Source organism: Ochlerotatus camptorhynchus, unplaced genomic scaffold (genome assembly GCF_037179485.1).
Source record: "Ochlerotatus camptorhynchus isolate MF236.1 unplaced genomic scaffold, CSIRO-AGI_Acam_v1.1 ptg000289l, whole genome shotgun sequence".
Classification (NCBI taxonomy): Eukaryota; Metazoa; Arthropoda; class Insecta; order Diptera; family Culicidae; genus Ochlerotatus; species Ochlerotatus camptorhynchus.
In genome coordinates this window covers 310,959-325,603 of record NW_027040778.1, presented here as the reverse complement: position 1 = coordinate 325,603, position 14,645 = coordinate 310,959, and the positions used below count along the sequence as shown (strand labels likewise).

At 40.9% G+C, this 14,645-nt stretch overlaps 1 protein-coding gene across 1 annotated transcript in view; it reads left to right on the top strand.

Annotated features, from left to right (window-relative positions):
• Positions 1-14,645, top strand: part of LOC135706708 (relaxin receptor 2-like) — a 291,102-nt gene that overhangs the window by 60,073 nt on the left and 216,384 nt on the right. The window lies entirely within an intron of this gene.

Below are 14,645 nucleotides of genomic sequence, written 5' to 3'. Positions count from 1 at the left end.
TATTCTCCGACGGAACAAGTCTAGGAGATTTAGAGTGTGGAAAGATAATGACCTGGGTCTTTGCCGCGTTGATACGGATCTTCCAGCTGTTGAAATATTCAGACAGGACGTCCAGGCCTCTCTGAAGTTTGGCAGTCAGAGCTCCGATGACCCTACCCTTGTAGACGATGGATGTGTCATCTGCGAACAGAGACAACGATCCACCATCAGGGAGAGCCGGCATATCGGAGGTGAACAGGTTGAATAGGATGGGGCGAAGGATGCTTCCTTGTGGAACCCCGGCACGGATGTTGAAAGCATCCGATGTGATGCCATTCAGAGAGACTCGGAACGTCCTGTCTGATAGATAGTTGTTTATGATCTTCACTAGGAAGATTGGAAGACCGTACTGCTGCAATTTGAACACCAGGCCATCATGCCAGACATTGTCGAACGTTTTTTCAACGTCCAACAACGCCATGGCAGATGTTTTCGAAACAGACTTGTTCCGTCTGAGAATGTTTGTTACTCGAGTCAGCTGGTTGACGGTCGAACGACCTTTCCGAAAACCAAACTGTTCCTCGAGCAACAAGTTGTTTTCATCGGCAGATGTTAGGAGCCGGTGGTACAGTGCTCTTTCGAACAGTTTTGATAACCCTGAGAGAAGGCGGATTGGTCAATAACTTGAAGGAGAGGACGGATCCTGCCCAGGTTTCCGGATGGGTATGACTTTAGCTGACTTCCAACACGAGGGGAAGTAGCCAAGTCTGAGGCACTGATTAAAAATCAGTGCCAGATGGTTGTAGAATCTGGAACTCAAGTGTTTGAGTTCCAGATTCAGGATGTTGTCGAAACCTGGGGCCTTGTTAGGAATCTGAAGAAGCTTGGTTGCATTTTCAGCATCCTCAGATTCATGAGGGCTGACGATGATTTGTCCGAGATTATGGGAGCTGACGAAGTGTTGACCTATCGCGGCAGCCTTCTCTTCAGGAGTTATCAGATGAAACACTGGATCGCCGGGACGATCCAGTGGGGTCAGTGGGGGAATGGGCCTAGGCTTGTTTTTAAGAATTTTTGTAAGTTTCCAGAAGGGCTTAGCACAATCTGGGAGAAAGCGGATCTTACTAGCAAAATCGTTATTTCTGAGATGCACCATCCTGGCCTGAATGATCTTTGTTAATCGATTACAATTGGTCTTCAAGTTAGGCAGGCCAGTACGCTGGTACTGCCTACGAATGGTGTTACGGAGTCTAATGAGATCTTAGGTAGGGCTGTCAAGGTTCAGAGTGTTACTCACCTGTCTGGATATTGGCACGTGTTGTTACCTGGCCCGGGAAATCGCCTCCTCGATGGTTTGTAGACACCGGTCAACATCTTCCGACGTCCCCGGTTGGACATCGTAGTCGATGGTTGTGTCGACGCTGTGTTGATATTGCGCCCAGTTGACTCGATGGTAGTTGCGCCGGGAAGCTTCGAATCGGTTTACCGAGGATCCAACTTCGGTCCGAGCTCAGCTCCTGGAATGCCACAGGTTGCGAGACGTTGTGTCCCATGTTGCTTACGAAGATGTCGATGGTCGCATGGACCCCAGACCGACTCAACCGGGTTGGAGAGTCCGGGGCCAAGATGGTATAGTGGCCCTCTTGTAGGTCTTAATTGAGGATGATGCCGTTTCTATTGCTCCGACCGTTGCCACAAGCTTGCTGTTTTGCGTTCAGATCGCCAGCGATGATAAAGTTCCCGCTCCTCCGGGTGAGTTTGATGATGTCTTTGCGGAGGGCCACTAACGACCCGTCCCTGATGTTGGTTTGCTTGGGGCAGTAGGCCGCGATGATGGTGATTAGGCCAAGTGATGTGCTCACCTCCACTCCGATGGCTTCAATTGTTTTCAGCTGGAAGTTTGGTAGCAGCCGGCAACTGATGTTGCGTCTTGCAGCGATGGCCACTCCTCCACCTCTAGAGCAGGTGCGATCAAGTCTGACGAGCCGGAAGTCGGGAAGGAATACGTTCAGTTCGGGCTTCAGATGCGTCTCGGTGATGATAGCAATGTCGACCTCCTTGGTGTTGACGAAATCGAGTAGCTCTCTATGCTTGTTCGTCAGTGAGCAAGCGTTCCAATTTGCAATTTTTATAGCTTCACGGTCCATACTTGGTGACAAGGCAGCATGAAGCTGTTCAGATTGAGTCTTGTAGGTGCGCAGAATGACGATCACCTCTGCAACCAGCGTTACTAGTTCCTCTGATGTTAACGGAGATTCGTCAACTGAGTCACCTGAGGCAACACGGGCATATGATAGTCCAGGCGCCCAGGCAGAAGCTTGAGGGGATGCTGAGCTGAGGGGGCGGCTCGTTGACTGTTGTTGAGAGGTAGCGGTGGAAGATTTGGGACCAGACGACGAGGATGGATTGCCGGGTATTGTTCGTCCGTGATGGCTGGTGGTGCACGTTTATTTCGATGTCGGCTTGGCTGGTTGCTAGTAGTTACCTTCTTCCTCATGGTGATGAATTCCGTTCGCTTGGGAGAGTCCCGAGTAGTGGCACGGTGAGTTCCGCCACAATTCACGCACTTCGGGTCGGTGTCATCAGCTTGAGCACAGGTCGCCGTCGAGTGGGCCATAGCACACTTGTCACAGCGTGGTTTCATATGACAGTTCTTCGAGCCATGGCCGAAGGAGAGGCAACTTGTGCATTGGGTCACATCACGGTGTTGCTGCTTGTAGTATTCCCAGTCGATAATGACCTGAAACAGGTCACGTATGTTGCTCATGAGCACAGCAAGGGTGGTGGAGCCCTTCGTGAGGTGGACCAGAAACAGTTGGTCACGATAGTTGGTATTCGGCATAGGCCGTCGATTCATTGGGTGGACTGCCTCTGGTTTCAATCCGAGCCTCACCAGCTCATCTTTTACGGTAGCCGCTTCGTACGACGGCAGACCTCGTAAAACAACCTTCAATGGTTTCATCGAAGGCAAATCGTGAGTGTAAAACTCCACTGTGCTGTTCTTCAGCAGGTCACCGACCGACTTGTACTGCTGTAGGCTGGAGCACATGATCTTTGTTCCAACGCTACAGATTTTGAATCGCGTTAACAATTTGCGTTTTGCCAGCTAATCCCTAAGCTGGGCGACGTCCTTCATCGGGGTAAACAGTGGGGGAATCCGCTCCTTTTTCGCAATTTCAGCGGCGTCACCACCGCCATTTTCTACTCTGAGCACCGAGAATTGGTTACTATGTAGCAGCCGATTTGCTGCGTCATCCGAAGCAGCGCTGGGATCCGTTTGGGCCTTCTTTCTAGGGCCCTCCGATGCAGGAGCAGTAGTACGCTTGCGTACCATGCTTTGTTTATTGGCAAGTGCAATTAGACTTGGCAATGCGCCTGTAGCGAAGCGAACGAACGAACGAACTATACTGCTAGACGATCTAGCAACGAATTGTGACTGTAAAACATATCTGGTCCCTCTATATATACAATTTGATTAACTTCCTAAGTCCATCCTTTTTTACATATTCTGCACAAAAAAAACGGCGGGAAATCCTGTCAGGTACGGTTTCACATCGTTCTGCTTGAACCTGTAAAGATATAAAAAACCGCTGCTGTCGTGCCTCTGCTCATTGCCGCTTCGGACGGCGTGGCCAGGGGTTGAAACAGTTGACGTTTTTTACTACACTCGCTTCGTTGTCGTGCGCGACAGTCTGTTTGTATTCGAACACTCATGCTCTACCGTCGTATCTCTCACACAACACGAGTGGTAGAATAACATTCGAGCTAAAAGAAAATTATCAAAATAGCTATCATTTGACATGTGTGATTTCGTTGTAATTCCTCAATTTGGTGTAAATCAAACGATTTCTGATCAGAATTATTATTACTAGGACATCATTGTTTGCTATTTTCAGAATTCACACAAGCACAACATCAGCAGCTCTTATTATGAGAAAAACAAAAATACATACATTGGTGACGGTCTTCGGCGACAGTGTCGTATGACAGAGCCTGTCATATGACATTTTAGTTTGGCACTGTACTATGATAGCTTGTTTTGCAAGTGTCGGAGGCAAAGGCAGTCAATTATCACAGAAAATGTGTCGACTACCGTGACCGCTTACAAGACTGGGCGTGGCACTTGGTCCTGCAGCAAGCAGGACAAAGTCAGCGGATAAAGGTGGATCACGGCGTGATCACCTGTCACATGATGAGGAATGCGACTTGGATATGCAAAATATCCCTATCCCTCTCCCCCTCCCCCCGTCTATAACGTCAACTCAAAAAAGACATGGATTTGACAATCACTTTTTTCCGGGAAATAAATTTTAAGCAAACTACAATTATTAGTAAAAACAAAAGCCAAAATTTTCAAAACAATTGCTTAAGATGAGGCATATATCCGATGATATTATGTTGATAAATTACCAACAACTGACTGTAAAATATATCTGGTACCACTTTACATGCAATTAGATTAACATCCAAAGTCCAAAATCCTTTTTTCCATATTCTGCACAAAAGTTACGTTCTGCCCAGCCTATTCACAATAATAAGTATAATAGTCAGAAATACATGACATGCATGCGGTCGTGTTTAGGACACAACCCTTTAATTTTTTTAACTCCCTCTTATTTGAATCCTTTGAAACGCCCATGACTATTGAAGTTATTATTTTCCATTAAATCTTGATTTATCGTGATGGTACTCTATGGGATAAAAAAAAAACACAAAATATCGTTTTGCTCAAAAACCGAAGCCTTTTCAGATGATGTATAGCAACCGGTATATTTTTAAAAATTAAAGAACCTAATTGTTATTAATAATGATTTGTATTAAAAGGTTTCCACATCAAATTGCATCACAGAAAAACGCTGTTGAAAATTACCCATTGGGTATTTTTTCTTAAAAATTTGGGTAGAAGTAGTTAAGAGTGCATTATTTACAATGTATTTTTATCGTCTGGAAAATCCTCAATTCTCTCATCGGGACATCAGAAAACAACTCGGAATCGTGCAGTCAACGATTAAACGTTACTACGAAACTTTGAGCATCGAACGCAAGGAGAAATGAGGTCAGAATCGATGTTCTATGAGTGATCAGGATTAAGCAGAATCCCAATGCTTCGGTCAGGGATGTGGTCAAAAAGTTGAATCTGTCCAAGTCTCTCGTTCAGAGAGCCAAGGATCGGGACGGGGACAGCACACGTAAAAAGCGCAGAGGGCTCCAAATCGTGACGAACGGCAAAATATGGTGGGAGAGTCATGGGCCCGGAAACTGTACACCCAGATGCTGACGAAGCCTCTCTGTCTCATCATGGATGATGAGACTTACGTCAAGGCAGACTTCCACCAGCTTCCGGGGTGTTTCCGGCTGTTGCTTTCGGACAATTCAAATTCTAAAAAAATAGTGAAAGTTGCAATGAAAGGAAAGAGGAGCAAAATTGTCCTGACGTTTGCTACAAAAGTAAAATTTTTGCAAGATCTCGACAGAGGGCAACCTATGATCGAAATAAGGCGGAAGTATAACATCGCTGAATCGACTGCATACGACCTAAAGAAGAACAAGCTGAAAATCATGGAACAGATCGCACAGCGTCAACTTCGGATGAGTAAGCCTTTTGAAATTTATACGAAGCACATGTTCTCATATAAATTCATAATCTGTAGACAAACGGAAAACCTTCAAAAGGGCTAAATATCCTCTACTCGACGAAGCTCTGTTCATTTGGTTTCTTCAGAAACGTGAATGCCATATCCCTGTTAGCCAGGATATGTTGACGGTTCTGGCAGTGAAACTGTACGGAAAGTTGTACAAGGATGAGAAGTTCAAAGGGAGCCGTGGATACATCGTGAATTTCATAAAGCGACACAACATCAGGTTTCTGAAAATAACGGGAGAGAAACTTTCTAACAATGCTGCAACCGTTGATTCGTACATTGAACATTTTGCAACCATCGTTAGGCACCTATCTCCCAGCCAGATTTTCAACGCTGACGAGAGCGAGCTTTATTTCAAATGTACTCCTTCGTCAACATATGTCACAATGGACGAATCATCAGCTCCAGGAAGAAAGGGGAACAAGGAGCGTGTGACGTTTATGCCTTGCGCAAATGCCGATGGTTCGTTCAAACTTCCGCTTATGATGATTGGAAAGTCATTGAAGCATTGAAGAACGCCCATGAGCTGCCCGCATACTATGCCTCGTCAAAAAATGCCTGGATGACCCGGCAGTTATTTAAGGATTGGTTTTTGAAGGAGTTTGTTCCTAAGGTAACGACATTTTTGGAAGGTGCTAAACTGCCGGTAATGGCCGTCTTAGTGTTGGACAACTGTTCCGCACATTGCAGCGCCGACGAGCTTAGAACTGCAGATGGAGCAAACTCTACGATCTTCCTACCACCAAACACAACAGCCTTGTTGCAGCCAATGGACCAAAACGTCATCCAGATGGTCAAGTCCAACTACAAGCAAAAGCTTATGCGTGAGCTTCTTGGACGCCAAGGAGAATTCGATGACATGGTCAAGAGAATCAACATCAAGGATGCTATGTTTTGGGTAGTCGAGGCTTGGGACGAGGTACCGGCTGATTCCATTGCCAAGTCATGGAAAATTCTGTACATAGCACCAGAATTCGATGATGAAGATGACATCCCGTTGGCGGTTGTACGAGAACGCTTACTTTCGATTCAGCAGAAATTGATGGACCAGGACAATACCGTACACGAAGAGGACGTGGAGTTTGACGTCCTGAACGACGATGATATTGTGAACATCGTTTTGCACCCGAACACATCGTTCTACGATGGCGAAAATACGTTTTCAACAGTCGAAGGAGCAAATGCTTCATCAGTTTTGGAACCACACCAGATTGATGTGGATGACGAATCTGAAAATTGTGTTTCAAATGAAACAGCTTTATCGGAAATCGATCAAGTAATTGCTTGGATAGAGGAAAACGGACTTCCATTGGAAACACATTTCCTGCTGCGAGAAGTACGTAGAAATGTTCTAGAGAAAATAATTGATTCACGGAATGTAATTGTTTGATTTTTATTTCTCTTGCTTTGTTACTTTTATGCATATCACTACTCAAGAAGTTGTTTTTGTTTTTCCTGAAATAAATTGATTTACTGAACGTAAACGGTTGATTTTTTTTTCATGCTTTGTTACTGGAAGAATGAATTTGTTTTATTCTTAAATAAACAATAAGTTGACTGATAAGTTTTACTAGTTTATTTAACCATGATTATTGTATTGAAAAAACCGCGAAGTTCTAAGACCCTCCCCTTGGCTAGTTTTTGCACCTTGCTGTTGGTGGGCGGGCTTAATTTCATGCTTTATAGTGGAGTGTTGAAGTCGGTTGGTTTATGGTCGGCGTTGCTGGCTTATGCCGCGATAGAATGGCGTCATGGGCAGGCAATGGGGATTACTAAGCTTCCCCTCTCTGATAAACCACTGCATGAGAGAACCAAAGATCTAGTCTAGCAGTGATAGTATCACACTTGTTACTCCTTTAATTGAGAGCCACGTCGTAGTACGCTTACGTATAGGCACTGACGTTGGGTGTGATACTGGCGGGTTTTGCCGCAAATAACTCTTATTTTATTTATTTTTTATTTAGGGAGGAAACCAAAATTAATCAACTTGCCAACATAGGCTATCATATTTATTTTGGTGGCACTCTTTAAATGATAATAAGCCTTTTTTTCTCGCTTTGATTGTCTCGCAAGGCTTTCGGAATTCGCGCAGTTTTCGTAACTTACATAATTTAGATATTTCGTTCAAAACGTATTTACTTATTCAATCGGTTTACTAAGCGGGTGTATCTACGTGCACACGTCACAGCATTTTTTCTATAACTATCTTGAAACAATACTCACGGAATCCAGTGTTCAAGCTGCCAACATAGGCTAGTCCTTCTGCTGTATTGTCAAAGATAGAAGCAACATTTATTCAAATGGGTCAAGTCTTGAAAACTAAGCTGTCACGCAGCTCCAGCTTGACAACCAATAAAAAAAAAACACGAAGCTCTAAGACCAATTTTATGAATTGACCACTTTTACGGTTGTTCCGGATCTTCCAGAGGGTCACCCTGTGGTGTTCAGAGGCCATTTTCCGAATATAATTCTCGAAGAATGTCACTATTGAAGCCTGCAATCAATAAAATACCATCAACGAGTGTAGAAAACAGTTCACCTCAAAGGATACTAATTGAATTCTACAGGCTGACAAAATCGGGTCACCACTGTATTCAAATTATGAATGAATACAAAATATATATATTCATTTGAATTAATTAATTTTTATATACACTGCAGATAACCGAGTTTCAATATACAAAACAACCCCTCTTTCAGCCCCCTCCTCTAAGCTACATCCAATATTGGTAAAATAATCATATTGTATATTATAATACTTAATTATTTCAAATGTCTGCATAAAAACTAAAAAAAAAACGCAAAATAAAAATACTCCGGATAATCGAGTCTAAAATTCCGGATAATCGAACCCCGGATAATCGAGTCTCCGGATAATTGAGTCCGACCTGTATTCAAATGTTGTCATGGAGTGGTACGAAGCCAACGGGGTCACTGTCGTACCCAAGTCATGAACGATTAGGGGAACATTTTTCTAGAATATTTAAAAACGATATATCGTCGTCTTACCCCTTGTTCGGGTGATTTTCGAAATTGGGCACCCCGCCCTCAAAATGCATATAAATTGACAGCACAACCATTACTCATACTTTTATTCCTCCTTTTGGTGATTTTTCTTAGAAAGTATTCACTCAAATATCTAAAGCTATGGGCATAATTCTGCATAATTCTGTTAACAGGTGCTCAATTGCTTTTCGAGTTTATCGAGATGGCAATGCAGGAAATGGTTTTTTAGGGACATGTGCACATATATATCGTCAAGCTTCCAGTGCGCGCGCTACCGTATGCGAGACGCAATACGAATAGTCTCATAAGCGCCCATTACATATGTCAATATATTGACAAACATCGTATTGTCAATTTTCCTTACAATATAATCAATAAATAAATATTGACAACATTAATGACAATACACTAAAGCGTTTGTTACACAGGTCAATCTATTGACAATAAATTGACATACTGACAATATTATTGAAAGATAATATTGATGACGATGGTTTGATGAAGAATTTTGTTGAAAACTGATTTTCATTTCACTTTCTCAATATTCTTCCCCTATCCAAGAGGAGGGAGAACGTACGTCATTTAGACCGACTGACTCACAATGCACCTTCACGCATGCAGTGTTGGCATTTTGTTTAAATCTTCGTGTGTGATATAAAATGGATATCAAACTAAATAAAAAAAAGTATCCTTTTACAGTCGCCAATCACTACCCAGGCTTCGTCTATATAGATGTTCATTTTCTACAAAATCACAAGCATAATCATGTAATTTTGTTTTTTTTTTACTTTAAAATAAAATAAATACTATCTGCGTTTTACATGCCTACACATAACGCAAATTCAATAATATATGCAAGTTTTTCCTTTAGGAATGTTTACCAAAACATCAGTATAATCGTTTATTTATGGGAAACTGCATACCATGAACGTAGGTTATTCAACACGAGTGGTAATTCCACGCAGTCGACAATCGATTTGATTCAATTCCATTAATTTGTTATCATGTTGTCGTGTGTATTTTCTGTGTCCTGTCAAAAAGTTACAACATTTGATATTGGCGTTGACGGAACCGTCGAGAAATCATCTCTTCTAACAAACATTGACAGTTTCTTATTGGAACTTTCAGTGGAGTGAAAGGATAGTACCAACTTGAAATACTCAGAGGGTGTGATAGGCGGAGAATAAAAAATACAATACGGCAGCACGGATTTGTTCCTAAATTATCTTGTAACCCTTGCTAGAAGCTAGCATTTCAAATGACTTTTATTTTTGATTCGATTTACATGCAAAATAATAATTGATTGCATCGCAATATTTTGCACATTTCTTGGTACCATTCATTAACCAACGAAGATCATTTTGTATTGTTTTTGGTTCCAAAACCTAGTTGAATTTGAGAAGCACACAAAACATAAAAGGGATTGAATTTCTGTTCGATTGCAATACTTTCAAATTTATTCTAGAAAGAATAAGAAATCCTCGGAAAAATTCTAATGGGAATGTTCGATTGGCTCAGATTTTGACAGTTCATTTGGCTCAAAACATTCTCTCCGCCCATCTTTTCCTCTGAGTATTTCTAGTACCAACCAATTCAACAATTTTGAAATTTATTACGAAATTGTACGGACCTATTTAAAACCGTTCAATGATAATGTGTCGATTTTATTGATTTTTTACGGGTGATGGTAATTTGAAATTTTACCGACTTTTTCAGTAGTTCAAAAACCGGGTAAAATTTACCGACTCAGGTTATCCGAATTCAGTGTGTAGTTAGTATTTTCCACACTCATAAAATAAATCACATTTCCAATGGAAAATATCCATTAGAATTTCACTTAACTTTCATGTGATCTCATAATTGGGAATCGCATCACAAAATCACATGAACCTTATGTGTCCAATGAAGTTTATGTGATTTGTCATATACAATTCATGTGATCGTATGAACGTTATTTGAATTTCAGATAAAAATCATTAATTTTGTTGTTGGAAAAATATCATGTGCGTTCCCAATGGAAACTATATGAAAACTTTTTACAGTGCATAGGTCCAGCAACGACGTTTCTCTTTTGACCCGCTGATCCATGTTTCTTGTGTGGGGAAATTAAGACAAGTAATATTGACTTTAATACATTGAGGTTAAAAGGCTTCAAACGTATTGCCATTGATGTTGTCAATATTCGTATATTGATGATATTGATAGAATTGACTGTTTTTTTTTTGTCAATATATTCTGAGTATTGACAAAGTGAAATGAAAATCAGCTTATCGTCAATATTTGTCATCAATCATCATCATCAATATCACATTTTCAATAATATTGTCAGTATGTCAATTTATTGTCAATATATTGACATGTGTAATGGGCGCTATAGTCATAGCAGTCTCATGCGCAAGAGATTTGTAGCACTCTGTTTCTCTCTCTTCAGTTTTGTCGCATCTCACATTCTCATAATGTCAGTGTGTCGCACTGTTTTGTAAGCACAGCACATTTCCGGATGTATGCGTTTCATGAGAACGAATATCATGCGACGTCGCTAAGCGACGTTTCAATGCGACATCGAAATAACAAACTCAACAGAAAGACCAACTCGTGTTCTTGATGTGGGTAAAGTGTTGTTTTGTTTTGCAAACGATGGAAAGCGACCTAGCTACTACACTCTTATCGAACATGGAGAAGAGGTGTCGGATGGTTATGACCAACAAATTTTTCATAGCGGCAATTTTCGTTGATTAAAGGATTAACTTGAAAAATAGCCCATTCATAACGAACGAAGGAAGAGATGTGGCTTTGGTAAGCGAAATGTACAATCAAGTTGTGGTTTATTTGCTCGTTAATACATATGCTTTTTTAATTTCACCGAGGGTCCACGGTACTAACACTAGGACTATTTAGAAATCTGTCGTCGCAAATTGATTGTTTCAATTCAGCATCATGGTGGCTGATATGAACTATCCTGTGAGCACTAACACATCTGAAGAATTCAGTTGCTGCCGTAGTAAGTTTGTTGATTGACAGGTATTCAATACAATTCCTGAAGCTTAGCAACAATCCGTAATACAGATGTGACACAACTTTTTCCTAAATTTATTACATAAACTTTAATCCAGTATTTCGTACCTACGTACACTGAGGTGCTAAGTTGATCGGACAAAGGTCGTTTTCATACAAACTAGCCAAGTTTAACATGTTGTAAATGTGTTCTGTTATGATCAATTGAGCTGAAATTTTGACGCAAAACTACAAATATTTTGAGCTTCACGTGTAAGAAATACCAAATTTTTTGAAGCACCTGCTGGAAGGTGACAATAAAATTAAAATTTGTGCATAGTTGATTGGACAAAGGTCACTGGTAAAGCAAGTTTTGAGTCAAAATTCCAGCTCAATTGATCATAACAGAACAAATTTACAACATGTTAAACTTGGTTAATTTTTAAGTTTTAGCTTGTGTGTATGTAATAAGAAGTCACCACCAACGTTTTTGCAGCAAAGTACACTTCTGCGTTGAAAAAATAGTGTTCACTCAAGCAAGACAAAATACAAATATTAATCTTCAGAGTTCTATCATTACTAGCGTGTTGATATGATCGGTCAAGTCAGACCGAACTGTGAAATTTATTTTGATTTCGAGAAAAACGAATTTAAAGTTGGCTGTTTAATATTGTGTCTTATGTAATGGGACAAATCATTTGACCGTTTTCTCTTGCTACTCTAATTTTTCAAATCTGGCTGAAAAAGTGAAATATAGCTGAGGGATTCTTGATCTTATGATATCATTAACTCATTTTTTGTTTTTATTTTGCTACTTAGTCGCTTCTGACTTAACGCCGACTATATGATCTTGTATAGTGAAATGTAGTGCTATTTTACATTCAAAATCGTCCATTTATATTTTTACTGGTCTGAGTAAAAGTACTCTGAGGGATTCTGAGTCTAATTTGGTGTAAATGCGCAATAACTTGTTTATTTTTCCACCAAATGGGCTAAAAGCTTCAGAGGCTTCCAAAAAATGTATTTTAGAAGATTTCCGCATAAGGACTTGTTGAAGGACACATAGTTCCACAGATATTCCGGTATTATTTGGGGTGCTAACATGCTAACGGTATCCCAACCAGGGATGGGAAATCATTTTCATTCATTTCGTGCATTCATTTACATTCATTTGCCTCTAACTTTTTTCATTGACAGAATTCGGTAAAATAGTGTTTGAAGCTTTTAAAGGTTTTGATATTAGCTACATCTTTTGTAAATGACTCAAATCGGTATCTCTTATGCATGATGAATCAGAGCGATAAGAACCCACCATTGTTTTTCAGTGAATGTAAATTGCATTCACTGAAAAACAATAACATGTTCTGCCAGCTCTAGTTCTTCATGCATAAGAGATTCAGATTTTAATTATTTCCAAAAGTTGTAGTTAATATCAAAAGCTACAAAAGCTTCATACATCATTTTACGGTATTCTGCTGATGGAAAAAGTTACAGACAAATGAATGTAAATGAATGCACGAAATCAATGTAAATGATCTTCCATCCCTGATCCCAACTACCGTAAGGTTGCCATCCACCGCTCACGTAGTCTTCCTTTACCTTCCTTTAGCATCCTTTCGACAAACAATTGCGTCTTCCTAGGATCATGAGTGGTGATCTTACGGTGATTCCAGTGTAACTCTGGAACCATGTGTTGAGTCTGCTTGAATCTATACTAGAAGATACCATTTAAAAACTTCACCCCATTTGAAAAGGGTAAACAAGTCTTCTGTGAACAAACCCTTCCAGTCCCTTCTCTCGTCACCCGACAACATCACATATGATGGGACCGCGAGAGTCAAGTCATGCGAAACAGCGCACGGCGATGGCGCCCTGAGAAGAGCGCATAGAGATGTTGCAATGAAACAGTCGCATGTGATTGAATACATGCGTCGCATTGAGAAAGCAATGCGATGAGACAAAAAAAATTGAAACGCTTGAATTTGTTGATACCTCTCACCCCAGCAGGCCTGGGTTCAATCCCAGTCGGCGCCGCCGGGATGTTCTGAGGCATAACATCTCTGTTCACGCCTTCCTTCGGATTGGAAGTAAAGCCGTTGGTCCCCGGTTCATGAGTTGATGGGTCGATAGGTAGGGTCCAGGTGTGGCAGCTGCCTTCCTGGCACGTCGGTAGCATTGGTGCTCAGCACGGAAAACAAGATCGACGGAAAAAACAAACCAAAGGAAAAAAAAAATGTTGAGAGCGTGTAGCTTGTCGCGCGCATCGTTCTGGTCTCTCTTTTGTACAATTAATGTAGCACACCATGGATTTGAGGGTCATGCGACGCTCTATCTCACAGCTCACTGTCGCATTTGTGTACGCGTGAGATTTCCGGTAGCCTGTATATCATACTCTCAATAATGGATCGGAATCTTGGAGTTCCAAGACAATTATGAATCACATCTTTAACGCATCTCCAGGCAACTTGTTCCTTTGGCAAAAAGTTGTTTTCGAAGACTGTACTCTTCTCTAGCTTCCTGATATCCGGGCCATTAAGTATTAAGTGCCGAACGAATAAAATTTAGATTATTATATCATATAAATATTGACTTGCTACCTTCTTTAAGCTTAGCTGGTCTTAGTTTCTGGAACACGTCACGCAAAAATAGAAACGCTGGCATTTTCTTGTTAAATGACTTAATAAAGTTTTTCACTATCCCTAGCTGAGATGAAGGGGGGGACGTGTGGTAGATTACATTAGATTTCCTTTGCTGGTGTTGTCCACGCATTTCTCAATCAGTCTTCAGTATACGATCGGGACAACATACCAATGTTCATAAAGATGGCGGTACCAAAAAAATAGTATGTTCTAGACTTTAACTCAGGGGACAACAAAAAAGTCAAATATGGTAAATTTTCTCAGTCCTAGAAAGTTGTGTTATTCTTATAATCAGGGAAGGCCAATAATATTTCTAAATTGAATCAAATAACAATAAAGTATGAATAAAATTATTGGATTTAGAGTGTTTTCATTCTTTTGGGTT